This window comes from Callorhinchus milii, unplaced genomic scaffold, assembly GCF_018977255.1.
Source record: "Callorhinchus milii isolate IMCB2004 unplaced genomic scaffold, IMCB_Cmil_1.0 Scaffold3, whole genome shotgun sequence".
Taxonomy (NCBI): domain Eukaryota; kingdom Metazoa; phylum Chordata; class Chondrichthyes; order Chimaeriformes; family Callorhinchidae; genus Callorhinchus; species Callorhinchus milii.
The window spans coordinates 17871884-17888673 of NW_024704744.1; the positions used below are offsets into that span (position 1 = coordinate 17871884).

The following is a 16790-nucleotide window of genomic DNA, read 5'->3' on the forward strand; positions in this document are numbered from 1 at the left end:
GGCTGAGCATTCCATGTCCTAACCACTCTGTTTAAAAAGAACCTCTCCTAACCTCCCCACTTACTAACTATCTTAAATTGATACCCTCTAGTCACTGACTTATCGACTAGTGGAAATAATTTCTCTCTATTGACTCTACCAAAACCCCTCATAATTTAAAAAAATCCTCTATCAGGTCACCCCTCAATCTTTGTTCCAATGGAAAAAGTCCCAACTCCTCCAATCTCTGTTTATAGACCAAACCACTCATTCCTGGTATCATCTTAGTAAATCTCCTCTGCACCCCCTCTATAGGCTTGTCATCTTTCTTAACGTGGGGTAACCATACTGGATATAATATTGTAACTGTGGTATAAGTAACAATTTATATACATTTGTATTATCTCTTTGGTTTTATATTCTATATTTCTATTTATAAAACCTAGGATTCCATTTGATTTTTGACAGATTTCTTCATTTTGTCCATCTTTAAGGATTTATGTACATTAACCTGTAAGCCTTTCTGCTTGTCCACTACTTTTGATATTTTACTATCTATCTAACATATACTTGTTCCCAGTTCTGACGAAGGGTTGTGGACTCGAAAAGTTGACTCTCTTTCCTTGCTGCCTGACCTGCTGTGTGTGACTAGCAACTTCTCTTTTTGTTTCATATACTTGTTCTCTTTATTCTTCCTCCTAAATTGTATAGCCTCACATTTGTCTGCATTAAATTTCATTTGCCATTTATCTGCCCAATCTACTGTCTATGAAAAAATATAAGATAAATAATGTGAGAACTCTTAATACTTTAAGAGCTTCTTTATGGTGTAAGCTTCTTTATGGTGTAAGCTCTTTTATTAATAATATATGACATCATGAGCAGAATTGCAATGAAGCAATTTCCTACATCAAATAACTCCTTCAATAAAACATTCTAATCTTAAATGTAATTAATTCAAAGCAAAGCAGCCGGCAAGTAATCTAAATCAAAAGACCAATAAAAGTTTTGTTTCTCATGAAGTATTTATTTATTCATAGAACATGAGATCCGCTCCTCTTCTGAAGCTGTAACTTTATAATGTTTTTCATTCTGGGAACATCTTGGAATTTGCTATGAATGTGTCTCTTATTACTTTCCTCTTAAGAAATATTTGTAATTATGAGTAGTTACCAGGGAATTTTAATAGAATACTTTGGGTATATTTATTGTATTTCTAGGCTACTCTGCTGGAATATTGAGGCCAGCAATGAAACACCCTTCACTATATATTAATCGTGTCTGCAGTAGCTTTTTTGAAGACAAACTGGTGAAAGTTTATAGCTGTACAAATATCACAAATGGCACTATGCCAAAAAATTCTGACAATAATGTATTGTTAATCAGAATTTTATTCATAGTGTGCTATGAATGCAATGTGTGCTATTTGTCTAGTGGCATAACCAGATACAACTGTTCATTCCTTCCTATTTGTAGGTGATTACTATGCTCAGATTGACTGCCACATTTGCCTACAAATGCACAGTCACTGCACTTCATAGTGAAATTCTGTGAAGCGTTTAAAGACGTCTCGAAGACTTGATAAGGATGGCATCTCTGACAATACAGAGCATCCTCAGTACTGTACTGGAGTGTCACTCAAGAAATATCCTGCTTTAGACTATACTGACAGATAGCCCATTTTATTCTTGCTAAAACAAATGCAATAATGATTATGTTTGGTGATTTAAACATTGATACTTCTACATAGAAAATCCAAAGGATGGAGCTGCAGGTTCATGATTAACTGGTCATCAATACAGTTCTTCGTCTGACCAGAAGAAGGCGCTCAACCCCCATTTAATGAGAATCGATGGGAAGAATTTCTATGTATAGCACAAAACATCCTGCAAGGGAACAACATAAGGTAGGTTGATGATATATGGGAAGATGAATGGCATGGCATTGCATGGTTAGGGGTCTGCTACAGACTGCCAGGCCAAAGTAAGGCTTGTGAAGATATTAAAACCATGAGAGAGAAAAGGAAGGGTTGCCCATATAAGACGATTGTTGGGGTCCATAAAATTCCAACCTACCTCATTACTATGTTGAGTGCCCCCATTAGTCAGTGTACTGCACATGCTCACAGAAAGCTGCTTCCGGTTGGCTTCCTATGCAAAAATTATTGATTCATCACGTTACCACTGTTGTAACTTCCTGTGCACTGTACAATCTACAGGAAATCTGGGAATTGACATAAATGAGGTTCACATAACCAAACCAACCATGGGTCAATAGGGGACCCAGCTCATTATATTATAGCAATACATTTGGATTTATAAATGCCTTTCATGTGGGGAGGATGTGCCAAAGCACAGAATAGTCCAGGGTTTGCACCCAGGAGCCTGGTTATAAGTGAAGCAGCTTTATATGGCAGCACCTTATATTGGAGTTCCACTGCATTGATAGGGATTTTGACCTGCTCAACATCCCAAAGGTTCAAGTTAAATAAATAAATAATCCTTGCATTTGATATAGCGCTTTTCACGTCAGGAGGACGTCCCAAAGCGCTTCACAGAACACACTGTAAAGTGAATTGACTGTATATTTGTCGCGAACGCGGCAGCCAATTGCGCACAGCAATGTCCCACAAACAGTCATATGGATTGAAAATGACCAATTTTTTTTATTTTTTTTTGGAGGGATTATTATTAAGCGTGTGGAGTAAGGAAACTTGCCCAAGGTTTGGCCCTGCCTGGAATTGAACTCAGGTCTCTCACTTGCAAAGCGAGTGCTCTAACCACTGAGGTACAGGACTCCAAGTTGGAAAGTAAGCCCACAACAATACTTTCAAATATTAGCAAATGAATAGTTCAAGAGATCAAGACCCAAGATCTTGAAGTATAAATTCAGGGTAGACTCCAAGAAGCATTTCTTTCCTGAGCAGATAACCAACCATTTTAACACGTCACCATGAAGACTGATAGAAACCAGGACACAGTTGTTGAAATAGAAAGCTGAAATAGTGTTGATTTTCAGTAAGAATGAAATGATAGGTACAAGACAGCAGAAAAAGAAGCCATAGGTTTAAAAGGGCTATATCAGGACAGACACCGGATATTATTTCTTTACTCAATGAGTAATCGTTTATAATTCTGTGTGATTGCAAGTATCCTTTAATGGCAAAATCATTGTAATTGAAGGTGCTTTCAGTGACCTTTCCCCTCTCACTCTCCTCGGCACCTACAGTATTGTCCAGTCAGTACTGTTAAGTCCTTTGGGATATCCTGCTGATGTGAAGGCAGTATATAAATGTAAATTGTATTCTACTGTATTTTATTTCTGATTCCTCACACTAAATAAAAGCCTGTTTTCTTGTTACGCTTGTCAATCTTTGAGACTTTGTCTGTGAAGATCGCAGGTTCATTGTCTCTTGTGATCCCCTACAGAAAACATAGCTTGTATTATTAGCAACCAGGAACATGTCAGCTTTGTAGTTTGGACCCCTTTTCAACCTCATTGTCTCCAACTGATGCTTTACTTCACTACTCTTCTGGTCAGAAGTGCATAAAATCCAATCATTCAGCTAGATAATACTGCACAGAGCAGGGTTTGAATCAGAGGCCTTCTTGTCTGTATAATTGGACCGTGCCACAGAGGGTTCAGAGAAGCTGCTCCTTTAGACCATTTGGAGAAAGCAAAGATTTACATTCAAGCCTAGATCTCACAGGTAAAAGAACAGTGAGACAATGATTTTAGTTCAATCTAAATCTAGTTCAATGCCACGTACAGTGGAGCCCTTTTATATGAACTGCTTGGAGTCCATGATAGCTGATTCCATTGTAATGGCCAGCATGTGGGAATTCCGCAAGTCAGTTCCCCCGCTAAAAAGAAAAGAGGGATGTCAGGTTGTCACGTTCCTGTGTGCTCAGTGGTTAGAGCACTCACCTCGCAAGTGAGAGAACTTGGCTTTGATTCCTGGGTAGGGCAAAACATTAGGCAAATTTCCTTATTCCACACTCCTCTGTTTATCAAGCCACAAATAGGAACCCAGTTGTTAATCGATTGGCAGATCTCTGTTCTGGGGGTAATAGTCGTTTCAAAGATAAAAATGTTTTTTAAAAATGTGGTCACTCAATCCACCACTGTTTGTGGGACACTGCTGTGTGGAATTGGCTGCCGCATTTTGCCCACAAAATATACAGTCAATTCATTTTACAGTATATTCTGTGAAGTACTTTGAGACATCTTGAAGAAGTAATACGACACTACATCAAATGCAAGGATTATTATTATACATTCAATGTGCAAAGCAGGAAGTGACCAGATGATATGAAGATCAGCATGCAGAAAGTTAACTTCCAGGTCTTCCTTCAGCGCCTTGGGACGCCCTCCCGATGTGAAAGGCGCTATACAAATATAATGTTGTTGTTGTTGTTTGTTGTTGACATCACTCCCTGTACACTGCAATTGAATGAATGGGGCCAATACCGCAACTACATTATGCTGAATCAGCGCTATAAACAAACACATTGAAATGCCCTGGCAGAGCATCGCCCTGGCATTTGCTCTGGCATTGGTGCACATTAACAATAATGTTACAACTCATCTTCCAGCACGCATGAGTTCCTTGGAGGCAGGTTGTTTGATTGGATATGTGTAGGATAATCCTTTAAGAAGTAAAAGGCAATTGATAAAAATCCAAAATACAAGCAGGAAGTATAAAAGGATCCTGGGTGAAGGGAAGCAGAGTGTGGGTTGTTTATGAGCTGAGAATAAAGGAGTTACTTAATACATCAGGCACGGGAGGCGATCTGGTCATCTGACTTGGTCGGGTGGCCGTAAAGACAGGTTTCAGGTCCGCATTGTCCTTTGACTATTTGGGGTCTTGAAGAGTTTGGGGGGGGAATTGCGGTTTGTCTCCGGGGACAACCCTTGTTCCCTAAGTGGAATGTATTCGGTCTAGGTCAGTTAATGGGGGTCATCAGGCCTAACCTGGCTCACCCCCCAAAAAATGTAATACATTAAAGTTATGGATTGAGAATTATTACTTGGTATCAGAAGTGGGATTGAACTTGGATTGGAACAGACTATGAAATTGAACTCGGACATTCAAGAGACAAAATGAGTTTGGAAGCAGCAGAAATGGATGCCACACCAAGGTATGTGCAGACTCCGTGACCATTGAAGCTAGTAGGCAATTTAAATCACAATTGGCAACAGTTTGAGTGAGATTTCAACTTTCCGATAGCCTTGAATTTGATCCAACTACTGCAAATACAGCGGTCTGCAATGTTCCTGAATGTAGCAGGTGAGGAAAAAAGAGAGTACTTTGCAAGTCTGGAAGGGATATGCTACACAATGAATGTAGTTTGCTTGATTTCTGGAATCTTTCTATTTAATATGCCTCTTTACATGCCTGTTTTTAAGAGTGCTTTGGCATTGGCTCAGAGCACACCTTTGCAAACTATTATTTTGCAAAAATGACTGCAGAATAACAACCCTAAAGCATGACTGACACATTCTGGTTTATTCTTGCACAAAGCTAACTGCATACATCTGAACAAACATTAACGCAGTGATCCATCTATTATAATGTATTCTGTATGTGTGTGTGAAATATTAAGTAGATAAAAGCAATTCAAGAGCTCTATAATGGGTAATGTTCTTGTTTGGAAATAACGTATAAAAGCTGCAAGCTAATAAGTCATTATAAACTGAGGATTGAGCAGGTGCATTTGTGCAAAATCTTTCAGCATTCAAGTCTAAAGTGGTTATTACTACTTTGAAATTACATTCCATTTTGTCCTTAATCCATCAGTTACTGAAGTTGTAAATCGAAGTAAAAAGTAAAATGAGAGAGCACGCTATAAACAAAGAAAATGGATTATTAAAAATAATATCTTTTTGAAATTTTATAACTCACAAGGTAAATTCACTTATCTCAGAGGCGATCTTGTATACTTTATGGCAATCTTGTGCCAAGTCAGTACTGTTACAATACTGTACTGCTTTTATGATGTCCTGGCTTGACTACACCAACTCTCTGATTGCCGGACTTTCCAACTTTTCCCTCCATAAACTCTTGTCTGTGTCTGACATATGTGGAAACCCATCAATATGCTTATAATAATAATAATCCTTGCATTAGAGACATCTATTGAGATGTCTCAAAGAGCTTCACAAAATATGCTGTAAAGTGAATTGACTGTATATTTTGTGGGTGAATATATTATATAATATATTATATTATATCTCAGAAATCCTAGCTTATTATTGTCTTTGCAAAATGATGTCAGTGGCACATCCTGCACACATAGGAAGTGATGTTAGTAGCAACCTCAGGACACAGGTTTAGAGCTATAAGGGCAATTTCATGACGGATGCCAGGAAGATTTCTTTACTTGGTTTTATCAACGACTGGAACAGGTTACAAGAAAGGTGGTAAAGATCAGGACACTAGATACATTTAAAAGCAGCATGATGCTGTAATGAGGGGATAGCAGGATGGTGATCTGGAAAGATGAGATCGAATTGGCAAAGGTCCTACTCTTTCAGACTGATCTTGTGATGACCCAGAAGTTGATTATTTTTATCATGGGAACCCGTGCGCCAATGCCAGAAACCACATGTATTATGTTTCCATTTAATGCAGGCCAACAGTGTTTTAAGCAAGATCAAGGATTAACCCCATGTTATAATGGGATTTTGCTTGATATTTGAATAATTTGAGCCACATTATATGTAACTTCGTCAACTAAGCCACGATGGCCCGGTGGAACAAGTGTTACAATTACTGTAATTCAAATACAATTACCTTCCCTTCCAGAAACATGACTTTGAATCCATTCCAACAGAAAATGAGCATCTCTTGTGAACATGTGTTTCTAGCCTCAAGTTAGTTGAGTTCAGGCAGCTAATGTAGCCTTTAGAAAAGAATCTGTAGCCTAATATTGCAATTGTTTTCTTCAGTCATTTATCTATATGTTTCAGAATTGAGTGTGTGAAGAGTAGAAGTGAACAGTTTTTGTTCTTGAAATCTCAGAAAATGTTGCTTGCAAATCAGGGCTAAAAACACTTACTTTTTTTTAATAATGTCTGTTCAGTACTAAAACAGGCATATATATATATATATATGTTTCTTACATTAACATTTCAGCTTATATGCATGTAAGTTGTATTTGTATTTTCACAGACATCATTTGCACAGTACAGCCAGTCAAGAATTGCCTCTATTTTGTTCATGGATAGATTATTGCATATTAAAGTGAATGTTGCCATTGCAGTAACCCTGGGCCAATGGAGAAGCTGTGACCTTCATTCACTTCATTCTATCTCAATGGCTCTTTCTTTCCATTTCTTACATGGTCCCCAACTCGACACAACAAAGGCTAAGTGTTGAGTACGGAGTTTATTTACACCACTTCCCCCACTGACTTGGAATGCAGAGGGAGATTATTTTGGAGGAAACAATGTGCTTATTTTTAACTGTGTTATGATAGCAGTCGATGGTGTAGTTATTCAGTTTGGATTTGAAGGTTTGTATGTGATTTATAACAACAATTTGTATAGCGCCTTTCACGTTGGGAGGACGTCTCAAGGCGCTGGACAGAGTACAGCATTTCAGATTATTTAATCATAATAATAAAATAATAATCATAATAATCCTTGCATTTGATAAAGCGCCTTATCAGGTCTTCGAGACATCTCAAAGAACTTCACAAAATATACAGTTTTCAGAGCAATGTAAGAGAGGATACAGGAAAGGAAATGAGGAGGGGTGGATTATAAACACCAGCACAGACTAGTTCTGCCGAATAACCTGTTTTCATTCTATAATGTTCTATGTAATTTTATGTAATGTTATGAGGAGGGTTGCTACGTTTCAATTCTTAATACAGTATTTTTACATTTTTAATAGATAATATGTCATTTATTTTATAATATTTTTTATTAGATTTTTACATTTTCAGAGATTGTTTGGACTATAAAATTAGTGAACATCTGGGTGGAAAGATCATCACAGACTTCAGGTACTGGATGCTGCACATGTGCCTTTGGACAGGGCAGCTCCTCTCACATCGTGTGATGTCTGTGGTGAATGCGCAACCAGAGGTTGGCGTTTTCATACCAGGCCACTTTTTGGATATGAAGTTTACTTTGATTGCTGATGCCATTAACTTGTTGGAAGAGGAGGCAGAAGAAGGGGAGCAGAGTCAGGGGAATATCTATAGCAAATGTACTTACTGGGAAGGTTCTTTAGACAACAATTGTCCTTCTGACTTCACCCAAGAGCTCTGCCAATGTAAGCTCTCAAGACGCCACGATGAAACTATACCTTATACTGGTGCAGAACTTGTTGTTTCTGGTGAAAAAAAGTTTGTGGGTTCAAGCCCAATGTTGGAATATGCCCAACAATCTTAGATTAGACTGGGATTTGGTAAGCATTGCATTGTTGAGGGAACTATCTTGTTAATGTGGTATTACATAAAGTTCTTGAACCTCTAATTCAGGTGGACATTAAAGCACCCATGAGACTATGAAGAGAACAATTTCTTCTGATATCCCAGACAGCAATTTTCCAGATTAATGGATTGTGTACTTTATGGCTGTTTGTGCTACTTTGTTACTGCAAATGGCTGTCGCATTTGCCTGCAAAAGTAATTGCTATACTTGACAATAATTACTTGTGAGCACTTTGAGACGTTTTGCTGTGATAAAGTGCTGTGATAAAGTGGAGTCCTGTAGCTCAGTGGTTAGAGCACTCGCCTTCCAAGCGAGACACCTGGGTTCAATTCCAGGCAGGGCGAAACCTTGGGCAAGTTTCCTTACTCCTCACGCCTAATAATAATCCCTCCAAAAAAATAATAAATTGTTCATTTTCAATCCACAACTGTTTGTGGGACACTGCTGTGCGCAATTGGCTGCCGCGTTTCGCCCACAAATGTACAGTCAATTCACTTTACAGCATATACTGTGAAGCACTTTGAGAGGTCTAGAAGATGTGAAAAGTGCTATATCAAATGCAAGGATTATTATTATTATAAAAATGCAAGATCTTTCTTTCCGTCTGCCCATGGGAGGAAAGCAATTCTGAATTTCTTTGTGAAAAGCTTCTTTCAATCTCCCTCTGGAGAATTTGTGGACACCAGTTAGGTTTCCAACTGCTTAATCATCTGATGGTACTGGATACATTGCTGAGGAGAATTAGGGGGTTCGTACAGTTCTACAGTAATCTGTGAAGATAATGCATTAATTTTATGCTATTCTGGGATTCCCAAGAGCACTGGGATTATATGTACTGAAGATTACATCGGAGAACAGGATGGCATCCTAAACAGAAATGGGTTCCATTCCGTTGTGTCCAACAAATTTGTCATGCTTTCCAGACAGACTGATATGTTGCATCCACATCCCAGGTTATCACCACTATCTTTGAAGTTGTCATGAATGTAGTATTGGGTGACCCTTCTCTTCAGGACATTATATTTTACTTTTCGGAAGGATTGTGTTGGCAAATAGTAAGCAGTAAGAGTTTTTTTTTGTCTTATGGATTGTTTCATTCATTGATTGACTTGTAGTGTTGATGTAGCCACAGAACCAGAATGAGAGCAAGATACATTTTCCATATTTTGCCCTAAGAGATACAGTTCATTGCTAATTCTATTCATAAAGATCAATAGAAAAAAATAATATTAATTATAAATAGAAAAAATATTATCAGAAATTGATGAAAAGCTAGTTTGGACCACTGGGAACCCTGAGGATGATGCAAAAGGAATTTTATAAATAATAATAATAATCCTTGCATTTGACAGACAGTGCCTTATCACATCTTTGAGACATCTCAAAGCGCTTCACAGAATGTAAAGTATTATAAAGTAAATTGACTGTTTATTTTGTGGACAAAACAGGGCAGCCAATTGCACAAGGCAGTGTCCCACAAACAGAGTGACCAAATTAATATTACTTTTTTTAAGGGCTTTGAAATACTGTACAAAGTTTTTGTGTACAGTAGAACCATCTTTATAACTACAGTATTAATCTTTACCCATTTTTATATCTACAAATACTACTCTCAAGCAGATGCCCAAATTTTTTTGGAGGAGTTAATAGACACATTAACTGCTTTCGTTGGGAGTTTGTTCCTCTCCTTTGTGAAGAAAATATCTTCCATATCTTACTCTTGTTTGAAGTTTTTACATTTTATGTATTCGAAGAGAATTATTGATCAGTTATTTTTCCATTGATCTCTACAAAATTTGAGCCTAATCAGGATAGTTTCCCTTTAGTCCCCATTTTGGGACTTTGAACACATATTGTCCTGTCTGACACTTCAATGCATTGGGTGTGCTGCATTGTCAGAGATGCCACATTTCGGTTAAAACGTAAAGTCCCATTTGCCTCTTCAGGTGGATGTTAAGGGTCCCATGACACTAGTACCTTGGCCAACAATACCCCAAATTAAATTTTGTTATTACTTTGTGGCTGTTTGTAGGATATTGTAGTGCACAAATTGGTTGCCACATTCACCTACAAAATACACTATTACTGTACTTTACAGCAAAAGCCTGTGAAGTATCTTGAGTTGTCCTCCCGATCTCGAGGGCTCTATTTCAAATGTAAGGATTATTATTATTTATTATATATGGAGTCCTTAGTACTTATGAAGAAGTGGATTCACAACACTTTTTATTCTGTAATATAACTGTAAATGTTCACGGAATTGGACACACCATTCATATCCTCTAGCCTTTCATTAGGAAATAAATTCATATCCTAAAATGTTAATTTATCCTTATTATGCATCTCATTTTAAGCTTTCTGTACTTTAAGGGCTTTCATTAGTAGTGCTAAGTTTCCACTGAACTGTAAAGATTATAAGTTAATAAAAATTAAACTGATTTCCATAATTGGTATTTTTAGTCACTTTGGCCAAATAAAGATTCATCTTTGATTGATGAGGCAAATGCTAATTTACCAAGTTAATGAGCAGTAACTTAAGTTTTGAAGTGCTGAGGGTTTAATGTAATTTTGTGGGTCTTCCCATCTGTCTCCTTTCATCAGAGGAAACTTTTCATCAGGAGTTAACTGCTTGCTTTGTACCAATTTTGTTACAATGAAATGAAAGGACGCTGCAGCAGGCAGTTAGATTGAAACAATGAACTGAGAGATTGGAGTGAAATTGGAGGCTTAAAAATATCTCATCACTGAGGTTTTTTAAAAGACAAAAATAGAATCTGTAGAATGATTGTACCGCAGTACCTTGCTACAAAGGGCACTGAATAGCCAGCTGCAAGTAGTGAGCGTTTGAATTGAATGCTAATGTTGATTCTTTCCAATGTGAAGCTTTTAATAGTATTGTGGTGCTGTTGTACTGGAGGGACTTTGTCAAACCACGAACTGGTGAACCAACAGCAGATGGGTGAACCTTACATTTGAGATAGTGCCTTGTCACATTACAATGTCTCAAAGATTTTTACACAAATTACTTTTGAAGTGTTGTGTTGGTAATGTGGCAGTTAACGCACACTGGCAATAGTCCCTGGTTTAGTCAGCATCACTAACTGGTCTTAAATCTGCAAGGTTATGGCATTTGGATTTTTCAACTTTGAAAATAACAGATGACAATTTTGACACAGGTTGGCAACAGTCACAGATCACACACTAATAAACAGGAACAGACAGCGATCTCAGAAAATAAATTACACTGTTTTCTCCCGAGCCAAGAAGAGAGGATATTCCAAATAGCAAATGTTTTCTTTTTATATAATAAAATAAGTAAACACTCTTGATAAAAGCAGATAATTACTTATTACATTGCAGCTGTAAAATCAGATGTCAATTATGAAAAGATTGACACAAACCTCTTTTAACAGGTTTGCTTCTTCTTCCTAATGTGTTCTTGAAGTGCTGTCAGACACATTACATTTAGACAGAAGCTTCCATGATCTATACTATGTCTGGTTCCATTATTTGTAAATCTGACACATGGAGTGAGGTAGGTGATTCAGACAGGAAAGAGTTCAAAGGGGGTTGTGTGAGTTCAACAATTACTTCAAGAGAAGGGTGCTGCAATGAACAGCTTGCATGCTATCTTTAAGTTTTTATTTTTGCTGTGTGGAGCAATAAGTCACTGTGGCTGATGGCACTGTTTGTCAAGGTTTTTGCTAACCAATGGATTACTCCATTTACAAGAAATGTGATGCATGTGTGTGCTTGAGAGGAACAAAGGAGGAAAGTCGAGGGGATTAATGACCATGTTACAGTATCACTAAAATACTGAAAAAAACAAGAAAAGTTGTGTGAGTCAGAGAAAGGGATTGAAAGCCAGAACCTCACTGAAAGCAACACAAGCTTTATATCAACAAGATCAGTCACAAGATCAAAAGAGAGGTTTGGATAAAGAGGCCCTTTGGCTCATTTGATCTCATCTTGTGTAATATCCAGTCTACCTTTCTCCCATCACAGCAACAAGCTTTTTTTAAAATAAATCCAGGATTCTGGCGTTTGCAACCTTGAACCTGTGTCAAGTACAACAGTGCGTTCAGCCAAGATTTCATTGTAAGAAGGTTACTTTTACACTATAAACTAATCGGTATGGCAGGAGTTAAGAATATTTTTCCAATATGTAATGACTAGATCACAACCCACCCCTCCCCCTGTTTAGCACTCTGAACGTGAAGTGCGCTATATAAACTCAAGTTGTTGATTCGTTTTAAAGCAGAAACAGATAGTTACAAAGGTTTTGATGCTCCAGTCTGGGTTTGTATAACATCGTTTGTATAGGAAGAGATGAAGTTTTACAGATTTTGTTTATTTATAGCTGTTTTCACCTCGCGTGAAATGATTATGCATCATAGGTTCTAAATTCCACTTAACTCTTACCCTGTAAAACCATTTTGTCTTAAAATTTAAGTTTGGCACAAAATTGTGGAAAACTCTGAAATGTAATCTTCATTTGGAAGCTTTTTAAGAGTTGGGAGGGGAAAATAGCTTCAAAATTAAGATCAAATTTCAGAATTTTCCAGACTATTGTGTGATCTTACTTGTAATCTTGCATTTGACATGGTGCCTTGTCATGTCTGTGAAATGTCTCAAAATACTTTATAGTATTTACAGTACAGTGTAGTGACTGAGTATGTTTAGGCAAACGCGACAGCCTATTTGCACACACAGTAAAAAGGCTGTTTGACAAACAGCCAAATCTTACAGTTAAAGACAAAATGGTATAACAGACCAAGACTAGTGAAATTTTGTGCCTCATGTGGCTTTAATGTGCACATGTACACACACGATCACAGTCACACTATTCTGATATAAAATAGTGTCAAGGTACCAAGCCACTCTAATGATGCATTGGGTCAGGTCATTGCCATTTGAATCAACAAGACACATCTTTTTCAGTCTTGCAGGAATAGGTTTGTGTGAAATCTGTATTATTGTGCTTCATGGCATGTTGTTAAGTTATTAATGTAACAGCAGCTGTTAAGTCACAGCTTAGCAGTGTTGTGTGGATTTTTGGAGAATATTGCCTTCTGCTAACATTCTGTCAAGGCATGAATGTGACTGATTTCAAATCAGAATTACTGAGATCTGAGTTAATGAGAACTGAAATAGACAAGTGATACTAGTGTGCCAGTTTACCACCAACCCGCGAGCGCCTTCTGAATTTTACAACTTTAAAACAGAGTTTACATAATGTCACCAATGAGAATCGTATGTCAAATGTCCTTCTGCGAGGAACATTTCCCTTAATTATAAACTGCTGTGCGCAATTAGCAGCCGGGTTTGGCCCACAAATGCAGTCAATTCACTTTACAATATATTCTGTGAAGTGCTTTGAGATGTCTCGACAACATGATAAGGCGCTTTATCAGATGCAAATCAAATAAGGATTATTATATCAAATCAGGATTATTGAAAAAAAGCCAGTGCTTAGCTTCTTTGTTTTTTCATCAGCAAGTGTATTTTCTTCTCACCTACGTTAGGTGAAATAATTTGTGAGATGAAAATATTCTTGGTGAAAGAAGCATTACAACAACAATATCAAGATTTCATTCATAGAGCGCCTTTCATGTCGGGAGGACGTCCCAAGGCGCTAGACAGTTGGGTCAGGACCCAAGCAGGGGGGAAATGGTCAGGGTGAGGGAAGGGAGGGAGCGAGGAGGGGGTAAGAGTCGAGAGGGTAGCTGAATTCACGGTCAAAGAGAAAGGTCTTGAGACCGGCCTTGAAGGAGGAAAGGGAGGAGGCAAGGTGAAGGCACTGGGGGATGGAGTTCCAGAGCCTCGGGGCTGAGAGGCTGAAGGCCCGGCCACCGATGGTAGGGCGGTTAGGGCGGGGGATGTGGATCAAACCAGAGCCAGAGGAACGAAGGGTACGGGCAGGTAAGTAGGTCGGAGAGTTAGGAGGGAGCAAGGCCGTGAATGGCCTTGTAGGTGAGGATGAGAATATTGAATTCAAGTAAATTCATTACTAAAAATGAACAGTGGCTTGATCTTCATGGGGCTATTTAGAGGTAATATATGCTGAAATATTGCTTTGTGGTAAATGCCAGTCCAGGTACAAGGGTCATATTGTGTGGAATTAACACTACTTCATTTATTCATTTGTTGATTTACTGTACTGGTACCAAGCTCTGTGTATTGGGGTAACAGATTACCATGGTTACAGATGTGGGAGGAGAGAAATGTGGTGTGGATTATGATAATTATCATTGATGATAATCATCACGTTACATATTGCATTTCCTCCCCTCTTGTGTCTGCTGGTGAACAAACCCAACTGAGTCGATTATATCCTTCATTATCAAGTACTTATGACAGCCTACCACACTTGATGCAGTCGCCTGATGTCACCTGCAAAAGAGAATCTGTGTTAATTATCAATGCTAATGTTTGTTAATAGTATAAGGTCACAGAAGGACTTCAGGAAAAATACTACACTAATACAATTTCCTGTCACCTAAAGGTTTCAATATTAGATATTTGAGGTAAATACTTGTGGGCAATTGAATAGGTAATCTAGATAGACCATTGACCTACTTTATAGTCAAGGATGTTTTACAAAGGTTTTTCAATTGGTGTCTAAATACAATGTAAACGTATCCTTGTTTGCCTCTGTGGGAGAAGTTGCGCTGCCCTGATGACAGAAACATACTCTCTCAAGATGACCCTGACCTTCAGCAATAAAGTACAAATATTTACATCAGCTTTGTGATTCAGGAGGATGTAGATTGTCTAACCTGGCACACCTTTTCAAAGAAACATGGAATCATTTTCCTGGTTATCCTTCTTTTTGTTCACCTTCTAATCCAAATTTACCCCCAAATTCAAATTAATTGGCCACAGCAACTTATCTTACTATTGTTTATGGAATTACAGGTTACCTCATGTGTTGCCTTTGTAACAACCTTCACTTCAATTCTAATCAATTATATTTTCTAAAATGCTTTGAGAAATGTATTTTTTCATGAAATTAACTTCATATTTGAAAGTCTTTATTACAGTAGAACCTTGTTACAAGGCTTATCAACAGAAGATTGCTTATAATGCAGGTAGCCTGTGGACCCTCATTTGACTTGGGTGTATCAGCACCTTGGGACATCCTCCTGAGGTGAAGGCATTATACAAATGTAATTTGTTGTTGTTGCATGGTCTGGTTGATTTCCCATGCACTAGCCTCAGGTTTAAATTATTTTTCCTACTTCTGAGTCATCAGGTAGTCGAAGTAATTCTCTGTGTGCTTCACGTCGTGTGCTGAAGACCTTTCTTTTCGACCGCGCCTTTTGGTCACCTTCCCCCACCCCCCTCCCCCGGCTCGGTCCCGGGATCCGTTACTGTAAAGTGCTCTGAGACACCTTCCGGCGTGGAGGGCGCTATATAAATCCAAGTTGTTGTTGTTGCTGAAAGTTATGTCAGTGGAGAATGATGACCTGGAATTCAGTCATTTTTAATGTCCTGGAAGCTAACTGGTGTGGGGAATTTTATATTTGCATGTACAGTGATGCCATTTGATCATTGAAGGTACAATGTATTAGTGCTCACAAGCAATCAAACCAGTTTCTTTTTTATGGACTCCCAACTACCACATAATAAGGGTTTGATTGCGTTATGTACTGCATACTTCACAGTCTTCACTTCCTGACTGTGGGACATTGCTGTGTGCTAATTGACTGCCATGTTGGCCTACAAAATGTCACTGCACTTTAGAGTAAATCGTTGGAATTGCTTTGGGACACCCTCCCTATTGTGAAAGGCACCATATCAAATGTTAGGATTATTATTATTTTACTATTATTATTTATAATAACATATAGAACAGTTTCTGTGCAGCAGAATAGAAACCACATTATATATAATGGCAACTTGCCAAATCAGCTGTATTTATTGCCTCGAGTCTCAATACCACTCACCAGTTTCACAAGATCACACGGGAGGTACGGAAGAAGAACCATCGGTCATTTGATCTCACCTTCCTGAACACACACCCCACCTTCATCCCATCAAAACATTGTGCTGTTTCTTAAATGAAAATCTGGTTCAGAAGATCTCAGAACTGTACTGTACAAAAGCAGGGTCAATGATGCACTTGCTTTATCTCAGGAGATATTAAGGATGACAGTGACATTTTCATTTCAGTAAATGACGAGAACAATCAAAGATCCTGATAAGAATTAAATCACAATTGCTTTTGTGGAAAATAAACTCTTTTCCTGAAGAAACTGTTGTCAGATGCAAGGTACACGGTGATTTCATATATAATCAGTTCAATTGTTCAATTTCCTGATGATTTCACTTCAAACCATCAGGCTGAAAGGTACTTACCTTTT

General features: G+C 38.0%; 1 non-coding gene across 1 annotated transcript; it reads left to right on the forward strand.

Annotated features, from left to right (window-relative positions):
• Positions 1-8696: 8696 nt before the first annotated feature.
• Positions 8697-8768, forward strand: trnag-ucc. Its single transcript has one exon. It is a non-coding gene; the product is annotated as a tRNA-Gly (tRNA).
• The last annotated feature ends 8022 nt before the right edge of the window (positions 8769-16790 follow it).